Source organism: Halichoerus grypus, chromosome 2, assembly GCF_964656455.1.
Source record: "Halichoerus grypus chromosome 2, mHalGry1.hap1.1, whole genome shotgun sequence".
In the NCBI taxonomy this organism is placed as follows: domain Eukaryota; kingdom Metazoa; phylum Chordata; class Mammalia; order Carnivora; family Phocidae; genus Halichoerus; species Halichoerus grypus.
The window spans coordinates 120114671-120132450 of NC_135713.1; the positions used below are offsets into that span (position 1 = coordinate 120114671).

General features: G+C 42.3%; 2 protein-coding genes and 1 non-coding gene across 3 annotated transcripts in view; 1 reads left to right on the top strand and 2 right to left on the bottom strand.

Annotated features, from left to right (window-relative positions):
* The window catches only part of MATR3 (matrin 3), a 46499-nt gene extending 32773 nt beyond the window's left edge, over positions 1-13726 (bottom strand). The window contains exons 1-4 of the mRNA XM_078067456.1: positions 13711-13726; positions 12325-12362; positions 10943-11025; positions 10028-10103 (exon numbers count right to left, since the gene is read on the bottom strand). The gene's annotated coding sequence lies outside the window, so the exon portion shown is untranslated. The remainder of the gene's footprint in view (positions 1-10027; positions 10104-10942; positions 11026-12324; positions 12363-13710) is intronic.
* LOC118533548 (small nucleolar RNA SNORA74) lies at positions 10193-10393 on the bottom strand. Its single transcript, XR_004916277.1, has one exon. It is a non-coding gene; the product is annotated as a small nucleolar RNA SNORA74 (small nucleolar RNA).
* A 975-nt stretch (positions 13727-14701) lies between the features above and the next one.
* Positions 14702-17780, top strand: part of SIL1 (SIL1 nucleotide exchange factor) — a 249978-nt gene continuing 246899 nt past the window's right edge. The window contains exon 1 of the mRNA XM_078067459.1: positions 14702-14820. The gene's annotated coding sequence lies outside the window, so the exon portion shown is untranslated. The remainder of the gene's footprint in view (positions 14821-17780) is intronic.

The window sequence follows — 17780 nt, forward strand, 5'->3', positions numbered from 1 at the left end:
ATCTCTTGACAGTCCACCATCTACTTATTTTTTTAACAGATTTAATGCCCTGAAACCAGGTCATTCCTATACTTTAAGCTATTTAAAAATAGAGAACTATTAACCAGTGGCTCTTTTAGCAGTGGCATGGGGGGGGGGGGGGAGGACAGGGAAGAGGAGGTTTAAGAAGTAATTTTTGAACAAGTAATACATATAATAAAATTCAAAGAACACAAGTTTTCCCCAACTTGGGTTCCCCTACATAAAGGCAACCCGCTTACCAATCATTTCTTGTGTATTCTAAGGATTTTCTATAAAGAAACACTTTGTATGTATATACATATATGTGTATATGCTTGTGGTTTACTAAAGATGACCACAAATTATTTGCCATTCTTCTCATAGTGGAATCAATTTCTACTCTACCTGCATCTGGAAGGGCCCTATAAATGGCTTTCACCAACAGAATGCAGAAGTGACTTTTTTTCAGAAGAGACAAAATTTTAAGATCTTTTTTGCATCCACTTGTAACCCAGTTGCCATGTGAAATCCCAACCACTGTGAAGAGGCCACATCAAAAGAACCAAAGCACTTCAAGTCTACAGCTCCAGCTGAATGAAGCCTCCAAATGGCTAGAGCTCCAGCCAAGTCCATGTAGAACACAACCACCCAGCTGAGCCCTATCAACCCGAAGAATTTTAATACTTGTTTGAACCATTAAGTTTTAAGGTGGTTTGTTATGTCATGATACACTAAATGGAGATTTATTTACTTTTTAAATTATTTATTTATTTATTTTAAAGATTTTTATTTATTTGACAGAGAGAAACACAGCGAGAGAGGGAACACAAGCAGGGGGAGTGAGAGAGGGAGAACCTTGGGATCATGACCTGAGCCGAAGGCAGACGCTTTAATGACTGAGCCACCCAGGCGCCCTATTTACTTTTTTAAATACTTGAATAGTAACCTCTATGCCCAGTATGGGGCCTGAACTCATGAGCCTGAAATCGAGTTGCATGCTCTACTGATGGAGCCAGCCAAGTGCCCCTCCATACAGAATTTAAAAAATCTAGTCATGTAATTCATTCCTTTTAAGTACTCTTCGTTTTGTTTTTTTAACTCAGAAGGCAAAGGGATACTACACGATTTTTTCGAGCATAAGCAGGGGGAGTGGGAGAGGGAGAAGCAGGCTTCCCGCTGAGCAGGGAGCCCGATGCAGGGCTCGATCCCAGGACCCGGGGATCATGACCTGAGCCGAAGGCAGACGCTTAACGACTGAGCCACCCAGGCGCCCCAAGGGATACTACACGATTAAAGGAAAAACCATGCTTTCTTATTGTACTTTCTAAATTTAATTCAGAGTCTATTTCTGGACTTCCTTTTATCTGTTCTATTCATTGAGTAAGCTAGTCAGGTGCCAGTATCAACATTTTACTTTTTGTAACATTTTAATATCTGGTAGGTCTAGTTATCCTGTATGATTCTACTTTTTCACATTATGGTTATTCTTATTTTTCCATATGAATGTTACAATCAACTTGTGTAGTTACAAAAAAAATCCTGTTATTTTTATTGGAATTTTTATAAACTTACATTTTTCTTTAGGAGATTTATCTTTGGGGCACCTGGCTGGCTCAGTTGTTAAGTGTCTGCCTTTGGCTCGGGTCATGATCCCAGGGTCCTGGGATCGAGTCCCGCATTGGGCTCCCTGCTCCGCGGGAAGCCTGCTTCTCCCTCTCCCACTCCCCCTGCTTGTGCTCGCTCTCTCGCTGTGTCTCTGTCAAATAAATAAATAAAATCTTTAAAAAAAAAAGGGAGATTTATCTTTATGTTGAAATTTCTTAGACATGGTATGATTTACCCTTTAAGGTCTCATTTGTGTCTGTCAGTATTTTAATGTTTTCCTCATCTGTAACATCTGTACATCTATCTAATTATTCCCATATTTATTTTCCTTCCAATTTATCTTCAAACCTATTACCTGTTACTTCAATGAACCACTTTCAATGGACACCCATAGACATATTTCCAAGTAAACTTACCATCTATGAGTGATTTTTACTTCTTTCCCCATTTTTTTTTCTAATTATGTTTGACAGTAACCTTGAAAAAAGCTCTTTTTTTTAAAAAATAGGATCATTTCTAGGGTTTCCTCATTAAGCATCACACAGCCTTTGGAGTAAGACACTTTTAACAGGTTAGGAATGTTGACCCTCAGCAGTTTTAGCAAATGCTGTTTTAGCATGTAGGGAGATTATTCTCTTTTCTTTTTTTAAAGATTTTATTTATTTATTTGACAGGGAGAGAGACAGCGAGAGAGGGAACACAAGCTGGGACGGGGGGAGTGGGAGAGGGAGAAGCAAGCCTCCCGCCGAGCGGGAGCCCAATGCAGGGCTAGATCCCAGGACCCTGGGGTCATGACCTGAGCTGAAGGCAGAGGCTTAACAACTGAGCCACCCAGGCGCCCCTAGGGAGATTATTCTTGATATATTGTTGAAATAATCTCAGAATGACTTTTCTGTGTTGTATTATTATTTAACTGTTTATTACATGTATCTATAACATCTTTATGTCCCTAATTTAGCAGTTGTACTACTATATATGTAAAACTAAAATGGGAACCCTACTCTACTCCATCCTTTAATAAAGTAAATCTTTGAGGCACCTGGCTGGATCAGTCGGTTGAGCGTCCAACTCTTGATTTTCACTGAAGTCATGATCTCAGAGTTGTGAGATGGGACCCAGCATCGGGCTCTGTAGGGGCCTAGAGCCTGCTTAAGATTCTCTCCCTCTCCGCCCTGCATTCTCTTTCTCTAAAAAAAAAAAAAAAAAAAGGTAAATCTTTGAGGAATTTTTTAATGTCTCAATTTTCTTCTTCTGACCCTCACTGAACCCATAGTTTAGTAGGGCTAGCACTGAATAATTTTAATAAAATGTGACAAACACTATCAGAGGGCAAGCCTGGGTGTGGGAATGTGTGACCCATTGAGGCCTTTCAGAGGGACATTTTAAAAAAACCTAAGAGGGGTGCCTGGGTGGCTCAGTCGTTAAGCGTCTGCCTTTGGCTCAGGTCATGATCCCAGGGTCCTGGGATCGAGCCCTACATCGGGCTCCCTGCTCCGCGGGAAGCCTGCTTCTCCCTCTCCCACTCCCCCTGCTTGTGTTCCCTCTCTGGCTGTCTTTCTCTCTGTCAAATAACCTTTAAAAAATAAAAATAAAAAAATAAAAAAATAAAATAAAAAAACCTAAGAGATTCATAGGTGATACGACAGGAAGAATAAAGTAGATGCGTGCTAAAAGCAAGGCTAATGGGTTTGTCTGTATATGTTCTTTGTATGCCAAGAGCAAAAGGAAGCCTCTTCAAGCTTCAGCAACAGTGGCCAAGATGCTGATAGCCTGAAAGAAGGTATTTGGCATTTGGAATAGTTTTAAGAAACTAGAAAAAACTGGCATTTCAGTAGTTCGTGAAAGATGTTAATCCTTAGTCTGAATGAGTTTGATGATTAAAGAAGGCAAGCAATTATTTATTAGAATTAGTTGGAAAGACCTGGGGGCACCATACTTAAAAGTTCCAAGTCAAACACTAGTTTTGGAGCTAGATTAATTGAACACCACAGTAGTTCCTGGACCCACCGTGTGACCTTGGGCAAATAACAGCAGTACCTGGTAGGCCTGTTGAGAGGATTAAGATATGTAGAATGAGTTTACCAATTCTGGCACATCAACATGCAGTAAATGTTGTCAGTGCTGTAGAGTGCCACACGTCCTGCAGTATATTTACAGGAATATCCTAAAATGACAAAACCATAGATTCAAAGGTTATTTATTTTTATAGAGCCCCAGAGTAAGCATGTTAAAATTATCCATTTAAGTCTGGTTATAACCTACGTTTAATCTGGCACCTACTTGTCAGCACAATGACCACTAGTTAGAGAGTTTTCTAGTTATAATTTACACACAAAGCTGTTTCACAAAATTTAACTATAAAGACATAGATTACTGAAAAAAGTAACAAAAGGCCACACATATATTTTAGTTAACAGATGTCTCGGGGCACCTGGGTGGCTCCGTTGTTAAGCATCTGCCTTCGGCTCAGGTCATGGTCCCAGGGTCCTGGGATCGAGCCCCGCGTTGGGCTCCCTCCTTGGCGGGAAGCCTGCTTCTCCCTCTCCCACTCCCCCTGCTTGTGTTCCCTCTCTCGCTGTGTCTCTGTCAAATAAATAAATAAAATCTTAAAAAAACAAAAAAAAAACACAAAAAACAGATGTCTCAAATTGGAACAACAAATCTTCTGCAAATCCATTATTTTCTTTCAATACTTTCTGAAGTTAAACTTAGTTTTAAATAGTTGCACACTAGGTTACATCTTTAGAGTCCAAGAGCAAATGCTTTGGAAATCAGACACCTTTATTTTCATGATTTTGCTTCAAACCGTTAAAGAACAAAACCAGCACTGTTGATACCTTCAGTTACTGTGGTAATCTTGAAAAGCAGGATATGCCAATGGCATTACTCTATTTTGGATATTTTGACACAAAGATGTTAATATTTACCAGCTGAAGGTCTTTAGTCAGCTGTCAGCAGAATTGAGACTGCTTGGCAGTATGGGAAATAAGTAAACCTTGAGAAGCTGGTGAATAATACCTTTCAAAGGACTCTTACACAGCATCTGACTATCTAGCTCTGTAGGGAGCCATGGTGCAAAGACACATGGAATGGGTACTCAGATACTCAGGGAAGGTGGCTTCTCTGCAGAAGGGCTGTCTGAGCTGAGACCTCAAAGGAGACAAAATGGAGAAGGAAGATGGAACCAGAAAGGCAAACAGCATGTGCAGAGACCTAAGAGCAAAAGGCTTATCAAGGACTGAAAAAAACCAGTGTGGCCAGAAGGGAATCTGAGGGTGGTAAAGATGGGGAGATGAGAGGGGTAAGGGTTAGACTGTGTTAAGGCCTGACAGGCCATGTTAAGGTAAGCAGGGACTATGTCTTCTCCATCACTCACCCCAACATCTAGCAGAGTTCACTTAATAAAGGCTATAAACTCATAAAAAGGGTGAGTTAAATGACAGTCTTCTGATAAGATGTGTGATTGGCATAGGTCATTGTCTTCCTCTAACTCAGCCCTGGAGATTACACAAACAAGAAGTAAGTCAGAGATCTGAAAAATTAAATATGAAGAGTTCTTGGAGGAACTGATCATGATTGGGTCCTACTATACAAGGGCAAGAAATGGAAGCCTAGTGCAGAAAAGGGCAGAGTGCAATGAGAGTAGGGGTAGTAGAGGCTCGGGCAGAAGTTTTCCATTCTGCCTTTCCCCCTCCTGCTCATTGCCTTACATCTTTCATTGGCAGGGTGGCCAACATCTTGCAACCTTACGTAGCCCCTGGAGTTCTCCAGAGTATTACAACTGAGGAGAAGGAGAGAGAGTTCTACTAGCTGCCACTCTGGTCAAGTCCAGATTCTAACTCAGAAGCTTTATGCCTTTGAGGGCATCTCCACCCTCCAACCCATTCTGACACCAGAACAAAGGCTTGGCTCCTCCCTTCTACAAGATTAAAACAACAACAACAACAACAACAACAAGTCCCATCCTCCACCGTGACCTCATAGGGTAAGAAGAATCAACTTTTGCATCCGCTATAAAAGAAAACAAGGTCAACCATTATTCTAGATGAGGGAGAATAAACGACTATAGAATAAAAGGTGTTGAATATTAAAAATGAAATGTTTACACAATACGGGGGACAGTGAAGTAAAGATCCTGGTTGTACAGTTCATTGTCCTACCAGCAGACAGGGCCTAGAAGCAATAGCACCTCAGTATCAAGATCATATCTCGTGCCCAGATCTTGTTTCGTAATGCCATTCACCAGTAAAGGAACCAGGGGTCCCTGGACAAATGTTTGACACTGAGACAGGAAAGATACAAGATGAGCATGGAGCATCTTAATAGTGCCATAAAGTGAGAAGTGCTTAAAAACCAAAACCCCACAATGATGGAGGCATACTGAAGGTATACAGTAGCCAAACAAAGAGCTCTCCCAAAGGCCAAAGCTGGAACACTGAACAAAATAAAGTATTACTGGATTACTTCCCAAAGCATAACAGAAATAGCCATGGGTTTATAGTGGTATAAATAAATTGAATGAGAGGTCAATTTATTTCTTAAGAATTCCAAGTAACCTACATAGATATTCCACCTTCAAAGAGAGCACAACTCCTGTCTTTTTAACTGTTTGTTGCACATAGTGATTTCATTCCAAAGCACACAGAACTGGGTCAGAGAGAGTAACTCTACAGTGGAGAAATTTGGCAAGACAAACCTCAGCCAGCTGATCAAGGTTAACAGCAACACTAATAAGTCATCTTGATAAAGAGAATGGAAATTTACCTCTATGGTCTTCCTCTCAAAATCCCTTAAGCCCAGGGGCGCCTGGGTGGCTCAGTCGGTTAAGCGGCTGCCTTCGGCTCAGGTCATGATCCCAGGGTCCTGGGATCGAGCCCCGCGTCGGGCTCCCTGCTCAGTGGAGAGTCTGCTTCTCCCTCTCCCTCTGCCTGCCTCTCTGCCTACTTGTGCTCTCTCTCTATCTCTCTGTCAAATAAATAAATAAAATTAAAAAAAAAAAATCCCTTAAGCCCAGCTTAATCATGAGGAAAAACTCAATCCTAACTGAGGGACTCAAATTCAAGGTCATCAAAAATAAGCAAGTCTAAGAAGCTGTCATAGCTAAAAGGAACCTAAGGAGGGGCGCCTGGCTAGCTCAGTTGGTAAAGTATGCGACTTGATCTCAGAGTTTTAAGTTTGAGCCCCATGCTGGGTATAGAGGTTACTCCAGAATTAAATCTTAAAAAAACAAATAATAATTTTTAAAAGGAGCCCAAGGAGATATAACTAAATGTGATATCCTCAATGAGATCTTAGAACAAAGGACATTAAGTAAAAACTAAGGAAATGTGAATAAAGTATGGACTTAGGTAATAGTAATGTATCTATATTAGCCCACTAATTATGACAAATGAACTATACCAATGTAAAATGTTATTAGAGGAAACTGGGTGTAGGGTACATGGGAATTCTTTGTACTATCTTCACAAATTTTCTGTAAATCTACAATTATTCTAAAATAAAATTTCAAGGTCCATTTTATCAGCCTTTTCTGAGGTAGTAGTTAAGTCACCCTTAACAAGTAGTACAGAATAGTCTCATACTCTAAAGGGCCTTTACTGGAGAATAAGGAGGGCCAAAGTAACAGGCTTCTTAGAGCCAGACCTTAGGATACTAAACTGACAAATATATGACCCAGCAAGCTGGCTTATTGTTTCTAAATAGCAGTAAAGAGAAAGAATTGCTAAGCAGACATTCTAAGTATTACAGTTGATTTGTTAATTCAGTGAAATTGTTTTCCAAGAGAATATTGACAGGTCCATTAACTGGAGCTGTTCATAAAGCCCTAATTAGGCAACAAGATTCAAGGAGTCATTGTCACTCTTTTAAGTACTTAATTAGTTGCTCTTAAGGGATTGTTTTCTTTTGTGTGAATTCCCAGGCAGTGATCCACCTTTGTGTCCCTTTGGGGCCTGCACAATTTATTTCTCTGGGGTTTTATTTTTATTTTCCTGATTATAATTTGAGACATGATCCACAATTTTAATGCAAAAGTCCACTGATAGCAGTTTCAACCCTGAAGGAAGGGAAGTAAATTACGGATAGGCACCAGGAATGGTCTACTCAATACTTGTGTCTCCCTACCCATCCTGCTTTAGTTTTTCCTCTTAGTATGGCATAGGACTGAGCCTTGAAACTTGAGCAGGACAATGAAGAGGGTCACTGTGTCTACTAATTGCTACCTACAATAGGAGGTGGTAGCTTGGGGCTAAATAGTTACTTTAAAATGTTTTACTTCATCTTCTTTTATTTCCTCACCAGGAGATTAAAAAAAAAAAAAAATCAAGTCAACAGGGAGTAGTAGGTGACTGACTAACTTCACCTATCAACTAGGAAATCCCATTACATTATTTTAATGTGCATGATTAAGCCACTGAAATCTCCTGGGGTATTGAATACAGGTATCAATGAATCATCCTTCTTCAAGTAGCAACAAAGAAGCACCCTCCCTGCACGTGGGTAGCCTTAAGAGTAGTCAGGAAGGCAATCTGTATGCTCAGAGGAGCATACCATCCCAGATTTTAAACCAAGATGTCACGACAAAGTCTTCCTCCTTCCTTAGGGACCATTTCTATTTCACGACCTAGGGCTGAAGCTGTGATCAGACTGCTGTTCTTAGAACCTCTCCTTTGGGTATACATTAAAAATGAAGAGAACCACTATGATAAAAGTAAGCCATGCAAAGAGTATACACAACAAACTCCAAACACAAGAAAGGACCATTCTAGTACTGGATAATTTACTAAAGTCATCTTAGTCCTCTAAAAGAGGTAGAGTTTAAGGCTAGAATGGTAAAGGCTTGCTGTGAGGCAAAGGCACTGATAACATGGAATTCTTCAGAGACATGTTGGTCTTGGCCCTGAACCTGTTACTAAATGAGCTGTCAAATCTCAAGGCCTGAATTTAATTTTCTAGAACAGGGATTGGCAAACCCTAGCTCACGGGCCAATTTTGGCCTGCCAATCTGTTTTTGAAAAGCCCTCAAGCTTAGAATGACTGGGGGAAATTTTTCAGTTATGACACTGAAAACTTTACAAAATTCCAATTTCAGTGTCCATTAATAAAGTTTTATTGGAACACAGCAATGCTCATTTGCTGACACACTGTCTATGTCTATGGCTGCTTTCATACTGCAATTGCAGAATTGAGTAGCTACAAGAGACTATATGGTGTACAAGCCTAAAATATTATCTGGCCTTTCACAGCAAGTTTGTCAACCCCTGCTCTAGAACATCAGTGTATAGTGAAACTTCCCACATTGGTTGAAATGTTCTGAGCTGTCCACTACGGTAGTCACTAAATACTGACATGGAAAACCACATTTAGTTTTTGTCAGTTGAAGTAGTGTCATGTATTGTACAACACAACTCTATGAGACTTTACTTTAAGCCTTGGACCTTAGATCAAGTATTCTCTAATATTCTTGTACTCTAACTTTTTAGAGTACTAAGTTTTAGACAGGCAGCCCTATGTGAACTCTAAGTTTTAGAACTCTAAGTTTTTCCACCTGTGAAGAAAACCTCAGTTTTTTTAAAAAAATTTCTTTCTTTTAAAGTAAGCTTTACAAACAACATGGGGCTTGAACTCAGGACCCTGAGATCAAGAGTCGCATGCTCTTAAAAAAAAAAAAGTCACATGCTCTATGGACTGAGCCAGCCAGAAGCCCCAAGAAAACTCTACTTTATATTTTTCCTTTACTCTCACACTACTACCACACTCTCACCATTTCTGACACCAGATGTGTGTGGGTTTTCCCCCACACCAAGCAAATTTGTGTCACTAGCTGGGTGTCCTACAGTTTCACTCAGTTCTGACACTATACACCTGGAGTATCATCAGACCCCACAGGTTAAGGGCACATCCAACAAGACTGCTCCTCCCTCACTGCAGATGCCAATCACAAGTCCAGGTTGTTACCAGTGCTTCTGACCAGTCTCTGATATAAATCAGAGGTTCCCACAAACCCCCCTCAGGTTTGATTAATTCGCTAGAGTAGTCTCAGAACTCAGGAAAATGGTTTCATTACTGTTTACCAGTTTATTTTAAAAGGATATGAGACAGGCTATAAACATCCAGATGGGAGATGCACAGGGCAAGGCTATATGGAAAGGGACATCGAGCTTCCACGCCTTCTCTGGGTGCACTACTCTCCCAGCCCCTCCAAGTGTTCACCACCTAGAAGTTCTCTCAACTCCACACTACTGGGATTTTTATGGAGGCTTCATCATGTTCTTATCACTTAGGGAATTTTAAGAGTTTTGGGAACTCTGTGCCAAGATGGGAGCAGAGGCCAATTTGTATTTTTTCTATTATTTCACACCACCCATCTGAGCTGGAACAAGTTCATGAGAACCTACACGACAAAAGGGACTATATACATTACCTATCCTGATGTCACATAGGGTTGTCAGACATCTGAGGTCCCGATGGAGGCAGATTTCTCACTCGGGTAAAGGCATCTAGGATTCAAAGAGGAAAGAAATGACAAGCTATCCGTAAGATAGGGTCCTTTCCTCAACAAACAAACAGTAACAAACAAACAAACAAAACTGTTTGCACCCAGACTAGGACCAACTCCACAGGAGGAGTTACTCCACTCTCACAGGTGCAAAACGCTGCCCAAGAGTACTCAGCCACAACACCAAAACAGTGCTTGGAGCCAGACCTCAATAAAGGCCGCATTTGCTCTTCCAACAGTGTAACACCATCCAAGGCATCATACTAGCCTGGATAGCTGACAACAGCTGGGTGACTCCCAAAACAGCTTTCTTTGTTTCAGATACCCAGACACCCCAAGTAGAAGATAGGGATACAGGTATCCTCATGAATTCAATGTTGACTACAAACCAGAAGCCTGGAAGCACTGATGGCAGACTTTGCTGCCAAGCCCTTTAAACAAATAGGAAACAGGAACCCCTTTCCCAGGCCTTCAGTCATTCTGTCCAACATTCAGGGAATTCCTGCTATGTGCCAGGCACTGTGATTGGGATCTAGCAGTGAACACACAAGATACACCATCCTTGCTATCCGGGACTTTACAATCTCCTTTTACATTCCTCAGATGGAATGGTACAGATAATCTCAGAGATCCTACATGCCTTCAGACCATAACCACCAAAATCCCACTTAGCCTTTCACAGCTCAGAGGCCGAACTTGTTTGGGCGGGGGGGGGGGGGGGGGGGGGGGGGGGGCAAAAAAGGTGATTTTGCCTCCCCACTGCTTCCTGATGGATACCAACCAGCAAACAGGCCTGCCACACAGGAGGCAGTCACTGTTGGAATGAATAGGGACATTTACCTGAGAATGCCATTACAGACTGTTGACCAGCCACTAATTTTCTCTCTTTAGGAGGACCCAGGATGCCCCACTTTCAAGTCATCCTGAAAAAGAAAAAGATTTCATCGTTCAACACCCCAGACTAAAACAGTAGCTCCTGAAGCTGCTTTTCTGTAGAAATGGAAACAATGCTGTCTGCCATTTATGATTTACTCTATTTTCAATACCCTCCAGAATTATTTTATTTCCCATTGTCTTTTTCTTGCCTATAATTACCATTAAAGCTAACCGTTTCCCCAAACCCTCTAGATTGCGTGACTCCTAAGACGCCATATGTAAAAGGCTATTTACAATGAACATCTGAGGTATTCACACAAAGCACTCAACATTTAGCTAAGTGAACCCTTTTCACGGAAAGCCAATTGACATAACAAAGCTAGCTTTTATAAATAACTCCCATGCCTCCTAACATCCTCACCAGTTCCTCCTGTGGAATCTAGGCTGTCACTTCACAGAAGCAACTAAGAAGCAGAAACTAAGTCAGCCCTATTGGACCATCTCCAGCATCACCCTGAGTGATAGGTGTTTGCCTAGAACTGAGAAGCATCTCTTCTCAGAAAATTAGCAATCCAAAACAAAATCACTACAAAAAGGGACCCAGTATTTACTGCTCCAAAGGGGCAACAACTCTGTTCACTCCTGAAAATCAGTAAGAAACCAACAAAAATATAGTGTCAGCCTAAAGCAGAAATTGGTATGGTTGTAGCTAAGCCTACTGCCTAGAGCTTCTCAATCTATTGGTTATTTTTATATTTTATTAAAGACCTAGAGAAGAATGCCCTAATTTTAAAGCAAATTCACATCAACATTTCCCTAATCAGGCGTTCCTATAGGTAACTGCATCTATGAAACCCCCTACAAAGGGATCAGCATGACTAGCTTTCTATGGTGCAGGAATGGGGGCCAGGCACTTTGATTTCAGTGAAAAATTGCAAAAATCCCATTGACTCTTTGGAGCACTTGGTAGGCACTCAAAAAATAAAAAGGTGACTTTCTCCCTCTACTACATTCCTCATGGCTCGATTACCTTTGTTCTGTTTCCAAGGTATGATTCAAGTAACTTCATACTAGCCAAACCTGTTGAACAAGAACCACTCAAAAAGATTTGGATTTTTAGGTTTCTCCCTGCAAAGTCATGCCCTTACAGATTTAACCTTAGTGAATAAACAATTATGCTGGCATCCTGGTATAGTTAACAACAGAGTTGGCATGAACCAGGCCCAGAATGCCAACCAGCTATCGGCTGCTGTTCTCCCAGCAGTGTAACACTTGCCTAGGTACACAGCAACCTAGGCAGCTGCCTACAGCTGGGGCCGAAGGCAGGCTAATGAAGTTGCACTCACCTGGGGCTGCCTCTGTCCAAAGCCCACGGCTGTCCCCTCTGCAATCAAAGCACTCCAGGTTAGAGTCAGCCAACAGTAGTGAACACTAACGTGAAGTTCAAGACCTCTGCCCGCAAAAACCCCATAAATTATTTCTGAGTCATAGAAATAGACAATAAAACAAAAACCTTTTCCTTGGGTAGCTTTATTTTCTCATGTCAGAAGTTAGCCATGGGCCACAGCGACTCAACCGGAGCATTTTTTTTTAACATTTTATTTTTAAGTAATTTACACCCAACATGGGGCTTGCACTTACAATCCTGAGATCAAGAGTTGCATGCTCCAGCGACTGAGCCAGCCAGGGGCCCCTCAACAGCGGCATATTAATGATCTAGTCAACAAGTAGAAGGCCGCTTGGCTCTATCACTTAACAGCTAAGTAACAGTGAACAAGTAACCTCTCCGCACCTCTCAGTCTCATTTGTAAAATGGGAATGTTATCAATAGTACTCTGTACACGAGCTGGTTGTTAGACCAAAAAATAATACAAATTAAGCCCAAGAATATCTGGTGTAAAGTATGTGGTCAATAAACACTTCCTGTTATCAAGAGCTACATTCCAGGCAAGGAGATGATGAATAGGGGGAATAGAAGTGGGAAAGTTGCCTTGGGAGAGCAATGGGCAGTGAAAATCGGAAAGGCTGGTTAAAACTAGATTGGAGAGGATGTGGATTATGAGACCTTCTGAAGAACAATAAAGCAGTACTTCAGAGAAATCCGATGTGATAATGGTATGAAAGGAACTGGAAACAAGCTGCCATTCCTGCCAACGACCTCAACTATTGGTTGAAAGCAGTAACCAAAATGTTTGCAAGAATGTTAATAAATATTCCTACCCATTCACCGTTGTAATTTACCTTATTTATGTAAGATTAGGGTATCTAAGACAATACCTTTTTCCAGCCATGCTCTAATTTCACTCTTAACAAACTCCAAACAATTGAGAGAAAAAGTAAAATAGAGGGGGCCCATTGTTGAGGTCTAAAAACGAAATCTTAAGAAAGCCTGCCCCTTTCAGGGGCTTGAAAGACCTGACCGAGCTCCACCCGGACACGTGCTCATCACAAATCTTCCCCAGCCCCTGGCCCCGGCGCCAGGCGCCTGGGAAACGAGACTCGCTCAGACCAGATCTACGTGACTCTCCAGGGACAAGAGGGATGGTAGAAAACAGGGGGCGACTCTAGGGCTACACCCTCCCAGCGACTCTTCTAGATGCCCTCCAAACCCGGGGTCATGATGGAACGAACCCCAAATTCGTCCCGTGCCTCAGAAGAAGCCTCCCCACAGCTGCCTCTCTCCCCGAACTAGTAAACCCCCCAAGCTTCTCCCCACTTGGCCCTTAACTCACCCGCACGTGTCGGGAGCTCCGCCGGGGCGCTCCCGCCGGAGCAGAGGCCGCAGGGAAAAGGACAGCCCGAAACCGAGGGGAGCCCCGCCCCGGGGCGGATACGGAGCAGGCACTTAGTGGGCGGGGCCCGGAAGCCCCGCCCAGGAAAGTCCGGGTTAGAAAAATGCAGGAGCCGTGGCAGAGGTGAGCTTACTCCTTAGAGAAGCTAGCACCTCACGATAGGAAGGGCAGGAATCTGCACGAGGGCTACACTTATTTGACCCCCATCCCGTTTGGTACTTACCGATGGGAGGGGGCGTTGGGTTTGGAGGTGCTAAAGACTGAACTTGGTGTGTCCTAAGGGGGGCCGTGCTTCCTGCCTGCCCACACCGAGAGCCCGCCGGATGCCGGATCCTGTCGCACGAGTGGCGGCGCCTTTGGGTTCCTGCTGGTGCAGCCCACGCTTTTTCCACCTCCCGCTCAGATCTCTCAGGCTTTCTCCAGTAGGGTTGTCCCTGGGCTGATGGCTCGCCCACCCACACAGGTCACCTTAGTTTTCGGGTTCTCTCCAGAAGATTTTCGGGTAGATTATGCCTGGCACTCCTACAGCCTAACCCTGTGGGTCAGCGTCCCTGATGCCCTGCAGTGGCATCCTTAGTTGAGTTGCAGTCGCTAAAGAATACTGGCTTTCTCTCTGCCAGAGTTGCCTTGCACGTGGCACAGTCAGCCAAAGACGCACATCTTGAGTTTAGACAGATTGCCCACCAGGTTATCAGCATTTCTTATGAACACTAAAACTTCTTCTCCCATTAGCTAGAGTCAGTACGATTCTGTCCTGCTGAATAGTTGGTAAAGCTGGAGCCCCTCTCTTTCCTAGCCCCCACGGCAGCCTATCCTGTCTGCTCATCTATAGCACCTGGCACCTTTGCCAGGCAAGCCCCTAGGAATCAGCCACTGCCCTTGGCATCTGCCAACATGTTTTATTATCTTCCCTCAGCTGTCATAATGAAAGAAAATGTGTTTCCTGCGCACCGCATTCCTCACAGACCTCTGCTGAGAAAGGCCAGAGTGCAAAATTGATTCCGGCTAGAGACAGACACTAGGCTCTAAGGCGAGAGAGAGACAGAAGTGGTAAGCACAATTCCTCCAGTTTTGATGGAGTCGGACACAGGCTGTGGTTGGAAAAAGGCTTACATAAATGCAGTAATTAAAAAAGTCACATGAGCAGTGCTGAGCCGGTAGGCAGGAGCTCTGCTTTGCAGTTAAATAGGAATGTGGATGAAGACTGCTGCCATAGTCAATGCCTGCATCCGGCTGTCACAGTGTGTTCATTAAAGAGGGTTATGAGAGCTATAAAACCCTGCAGATTGGGTGGGTAATTGTCCTGTGGAGCTCTGCTAAAAGCGAAATTGCATTGACATCTCACATATTTTGCTTTCTTTTCTTCTAAACACACAAAATGGAGGAGAGCTATCCTGAGGATTCAGGAAAAGGAAAGGTGAGGTTTGTGTGAATATGTGCATGTGTGCTTTCAGAGAAGAGACAGGAAGTAATTGAGGCTAGAGAAATACAGGGCCTTTGGGGAGAGAAGGACCAATGACCTGGTGACTACTGGATTCATAGATTAGTCAGGTAGGAGGCAGGATTTGTGTGGAAAGAAGGCCAACCATTATGTGTAAGGCTGAGTGGTGGGCCATGTTGTCATGTCATTGAAAATGTAAACTTTTTTAGGTATAGGGCATTCAGTGTCCTACGGAGGAAAACCTAGATTATGATTTCTGCATTTCCTAGTTAAAAAATTCTTCATAGTCAACCTTCTTAGCCTCTAACCTTTTAAATTCTGAATTCATTTTGGTGAGTTGATTGACATGGTCTTTTACCTGTAATAGCAACTACTTTTCTACTGTGTTTCTGTGTTATTCTTTTTTTTTTCCTTCCACATTTTTATTTAATGTTTCTTATTCTTGCAAAGACAAAATTGTTAGGAATAATAACAAAAAAAGAAAAGGGAAAATTGCTAGGAAAAAAAAAATGCAGCCAGATGAGAGACAAAGGATTAGGGTAGGTTCATTAGCTTTGAGTTTGACCTCATAATCGGATCTAGCCCTAAGGGACACTAGGTCCCCAAACTTCTTGCGTGCCTTTCCCTTTCTCCTCTGTCTATACTCTCCTTGCTTCCCTTCTTGAAGCCTTTTGCCCTTGAGATTGATCCCTTTCCTCTCCTCCCTGGACAGGAACCACCAGTAGAGAAATGTTCAATCATATATTCAGTCAGTCAGTCAACCAGCATTTACTGAACATCTACCATTTGCCAGACCCTGTGCAGGTGCTTCAGATAAAGTCAGAGCAATAGAGATCTCTGCTTACCTAAAGCTTACAATCTAGTGGGGGGAAAATGACAAATAGTCTAGGTATCCCTGGGCAGATGTCAGAGGACGGCTAACCTAGCTGGGGGAGTCAGGGAGAGTACTAGAGATGGCAGCATTCCCTTGGATGATCCTAAGAGCTTAGAGTTGAAGAGGGATCCCTCCTTCATCCCTGTACTCTACTCCTCCTGCTGCTTCTCTGTAATAGCTATCCAGATTAGAGTGGGGCCCTATAGTTGTCCTTGTTATTTCTCAAAAGCATAGTTGAATTGGCAAGGATATACAGAAATTGGACTCCTCATACGCTTCTGGTGGGAATGTAAAATGGTGCAACTGCTTTGAAAAACAGTCTGGCAGTTCTTCAAATGATTAACCATAGAGTTACTTTATGATTCAGCAATTCCACTCCTAGGTATATACCCCAGGAAATGAAAATATATATCCACACAAAAACTTGTACACAGATTTTCATAGCAGCATTATTCATAAGAGATAAAAGGTTGAAATAACCCAAATGTCCATTAACTGACAAATGGATAAATAAAATGTGGGATATCCATACAGTGGAATATTATTTGGTCATAAAAGGAATGAATGCTGCAACATGAATGAACCTTGAAAATGTTACATTAAGTTAAAGAAGCCAGACCATATATTGTTTGATTCCATTCATACAGAAGTCCAGAATAGGAAAATCTGTAGAGACAGAAAATAGATTAAGGGCTGCTCAGGCCTGAAGGGGAGAGGAGTGAAAGATCAAGGTTCTAGGTTTCTTTTTGAGATGATGATGAAATATTCTAAAATTGTGATGGTTGTACATATCTGTGAATATAATAAAAGCCACTGAATTTTATACTTTAAATGGGTGAATTGTATGGTATGTGACTTCCATACCAAAAAAGCTATTAAAACAAGAATGAAAAACATATTAGGTGACCTGAAAGATATGCAGTTCTGATTAAAATTGTGGTCTGCATGGTCGTTGCCAATTTTAAGGTTTAAAAAGGACTTTTTAGGGCGCCTGGGTGGCTCAGTTGGTTAAGCGACTGCCTTCGGCTCAGGTCATGATCCTGGAGTCCCGGGATCGAGTCCCACATCGGGCTCCCTGCTCAGCAGGGAGTCTGCTTCTCCCTCTGACCCTCCTCCCTCTCATGCTCTCTGTCTCTCATTCTCTCTCTCGCAAATAAATAAAATCTTAAAAAAAAATAAAAATAAAATAAAAATAAAAAGGACTTTTTATTCTGGGTCCTATGGCCCCTCGGAGTTCCTTTCTCACTATACAGAGAAGTTAATGCATTTGAGTGGGCAGCATGAACAGAAGCAAAGGAGTAGACTGTGCATTCCCATCCTTGCACTCCCTAACTTCCCTCCCTCATAATGATTTGGTTCAACATTTATAGTATACCTACTGTGTGTAAGACTTATGGACCTGAAAGAGACAGAGTCTCTTTATTCCTTCCAGTGGCAGAAGTTAAATCATTAATATAATGCTGTTTATATAAAGAACTCTTTAGGAGATAGGCAGTGTGACAGAAAGAATCGTTGCAAGGCATCTTGGGATTCTGGACTTCTTCTATAGCATGTAGGGAAACATCATAATGACATCAGCTAGAGCAAGACCAATTCCCAGTCCTTCTTGATGTTGAGCAAGTTCCGAGAGTTGGCTCCCTCCTCACATGCCTCCAATCACCTCTTCATTTGGTTTCTAGACTCAATTAGTCTATT